Here is a 3,604-nt window from a genome sequence, read left to right as displayed (position 1 = left end):
CAAAAACTAAGCATGGATTAAGTCATAAAGTCCATTATGATTTCCTTGGTTTTGGAAGTGTTTAAGTCCAGGTTATTTTGAAGACACCAGTTTGTCAAATGCTGAACCTCCTCTCTGTAGGCTGCCTCATTGTTGTTAGATATCAGGCCTATTATGGTGGTGTCGTCAGCGAATTTGACAATGGTGTTATTCGGGTGAATGGGAGAGCAGTCGTGTGTATATGGAATAAAGGAGGGGACTAATGTGGCCTTGTTGTTCCCTTGTACTTTAGTGAGTAGTGTTATCATAACATAACTTGTGCCAAACATTAAGCCAGGATGTACAGTGCAAACATCCCTGCACTTTGCAGATGTGCTTAAGCTGTTAGTATACCACACTTAGCTGTGTGGAGGTGAGAAAAGACCAGGGTATGAACTTCTTCTCTCTAGTCCTCTTTTTTCATTATTTATACAGATTTTTCTATCACTTTCCTTGTAAAACAATCGATGGCAACACTATGAATGCCTTCCAAGAGAGACAGTCCGAAAGCTTGCATTTTTATCCCCATATTTAAACGATATCGCCTTTAAGAGTGGCTGTTTCATAAGGTCAGACTACCCGATGTAGGAACTAGTTATTTTCAAGTAGAACCTAACCCTTACTGCTTTGGTTTACATGATGTGTAAGTTACATATCAACTAAAAAATAAGATTCTTTATCTTAAAGTCCAGTTAATTGACACCCCAAAGACAGTTTCATCCATTTTGCAATTAAAGCAGGTTGCAGCTATATAGTTTATAATTGCCTCATCTTTCATTTAGAATTTTATCCACACACAAAGCTGATGCTGTGGAAAACTCACTTCTGCATTCTATGTCCATCGCATGGTGTAGGGAAGACAGCATATCCAATTAAAGCCAAACGATGACAAGTGCATCAGTGTGCCCCAGTGAAACTAAATCAACATACATACATAGAAAGCAGCTTGTATGTCTAACTGCAATTCAGTATGATCCTTGTTGAAGCCTGCGGCTGGCTTCCTTTAAAGCCCTGGCTATTACTTACTTACTGGCAGAGTGTTCTTTTAATGTGCTTTTGATCCTGTGCCCCTCAAGAAAGTCTTTACAATTCTAAAAGTGGGCAAATGGTGATGTCTGTCCTCTTAATGAGCGCACAACAGACATTATTCTCTTATGAATATTGCTCTCAGGCTGCCTGACCTGTGCAAAATAACGGTGTGGTACTCAGTCATAGACCAATGGTAATGAGCGAATTTAATCACAGCTTTCGGCCTTTCACAAAACACGTGATGTAAATGTTAAAATGAGCCACTGCCATAGCCTTATAGAAGGCATGAGGATTTTAAGTGAAATACCACAAAACTAAAATAAATTGAAATTATATTCTGATTGCCTGTGGATGCCCAATCAGTATTTGTAAGTATGTCTCCAAAAACTCCCCCAGAGCCAAAAAATCTAGAAACAAATCTCTGAGATGTGTCATGCTAATATACAGTCTGGTGCTGCTCTGCAAACACTGAATACATATATTCGGTTTTAGTTGCCAGTTTATGCAAATGAAACCTAGCATTTCAGTGAATCTGGCCTGTGGGTAATAGGCTACTGTTTGTTTTGGGTTATCTTCTTAGATCGATCATCAACACAGCAAGACCGAATAACACACCTGACAACTCATTAGTCTATACTATACACAATGGTATACTTTGTACTATATAGTCTCGCTTTGCCAGCAGAGGAGGGTCTGGCTAGTCCACACAGCATTCCAGGATGGGAGAAAAACGTGCTCTGGTTTATTGGCATTTCTTTAAACCATTCACAATCGTCATGGGCGGCGCTAAGCACCGGGCAGAGCCACGGTGCCGCTGCAAAACAGCCTCAGGAGGGAACTTGTTTTGGTTGTATACGTTCAAAAGTTGTTTTAGTCGTGCAACAGAAAACTCAGATTGGACAGATAGTCTAGCTAGCTGTCTGGATTTACCCTGCAGAGATCTGAGGAGCAGTTAACCATAGTCCTCATAAATCGACCAGAGTTTAAAATTTAAACACAAAGAAAGCAGAAGTTAAACGACATCCGGCCGAAAAGAGTGAAATCTGGCAGAATTTCCGTCGGCAACAGAGCAATCTCAGAAGTGGAAAGTCGTGGATATAGACCAACTACGATAACTCTTTAGTGGGCGCCAAGTTAAGTCCTCCAACAAGTACGACCACATTGTCAATTGTTCCCACCCTAATGCAACCCACAGAAGTGTTTCCTAAATTAGTGCCACTGCCGGTGGCAGGAGATCAACATGTCCTCATATCTAATGTAACAGTCACAGTTTTAAACACATGGTTAACGTTGTGAAGCGGTCGCAGATTGATCAGGTTTATGCAACAAAGTACATCGGTTAGGTTGAGGAAAAGATTATGGTTTAGGTTAAAATCAGTATATGTCTTATGTTACTTAACTTACGTACGTAACTACGTGACGTAATTTCACATGTGACATAAAATGTTACATTTGTCATGTAAAGTTACAAAAACTCAATGTTGACTTGAAGTTTCAAACAGGACATGGACAGCAGTCTGCTGGGTCAAATACTTGTGTTTGACCCATCCACCACCACCCGCTCAATGGTGTTTTTTGCCCCCAACGGCTCCTTCCAGGCAGCGCTGCGAATGCTGCCTCCAAGGCACTTAACCTTAACCCTAACTCTAACCATAACCAGTGCCTAATCCTAGTGCCACTGAGGGCAAAAAACACCGATAAACCCACCACCAACACCCACCCCACCTAACAAACGTAAACACTGAATGGGTCGTAATAAGCTGCTCGTCCAACAACCTATGGTGTCATTTTTCAGGGAAGGACAGTCTCCATTTCGGAGTCGTCATCACTGACAGGAGTCGCACAACAGGAAGTTTCCCATCTATAAAATGTGAGGCATTGCATTGTGGGATTGTTAGCAGAATGGTTATGCTCTGGACTGGACTTGTTGCATCTGGGAATTTTTGAGGGCACTATGTTGAGCAGAAATTTCCCACTCAGAATTTCGACACTTAGCCTAAATAAAATGGCAAAGGGCTCACATTTTTCCTATGCAATTATTAATGTATTAGTGAATTTGGTGAGTATGATGTTATTATGATGACGTCCAAAACTGCAAAAATAAGACTGAAGTTGTAATCTGGACACATTCTTTATGAACATTGTATATTCATTTATGTTGTGTAATTAAGTAATGATGACACATCTATTTAAAATCCAGTTTAAGCAGGTGTGCATGCCAATAGTCAATAGAACTGTATCAGAAACATACATATCGTAGTTTATTGCAGTAAATATTGTAAAAAAAAAAAAAAAACTCACACTGTACTACTTCAGATGTGCATTGTATTTACTAAAGAAAAACATGTTTGAAACCTTATCTCATAATTTTAAGCTACAGATCTCATCGCATGTAACTAGGTCCGTAGTTTGGTCTTGGTTTGCAGAATGCAATGTGCTTCTGAACTATGTACATTATGAGGAAACAGTAAAATCCTGTTAAGCCTAAAGTCAATGCATCATTGATGCACAGAGTTATAAACAAGCAACTGCGGTGCTTTCTTGTTAATTGGGCCTT

The sequence above is a fragment of the Sander lucioperca genome, chromosome 12 (genome assembly GCF_008315115.2).
Source record: "Sander lucioperca isolate FBNREF2018 chromosome 12, SLUC_FBN_1.2, whole genome shotgun sequence".
Lineage (NCBI taxonomy): Eukaryota > Metazoa > Chordata > Actinopteri > Perciformes > Percidae > Sander > Sander lucioperca.
Note: the sequence above shows the minus strand (reverse complement) of the source record.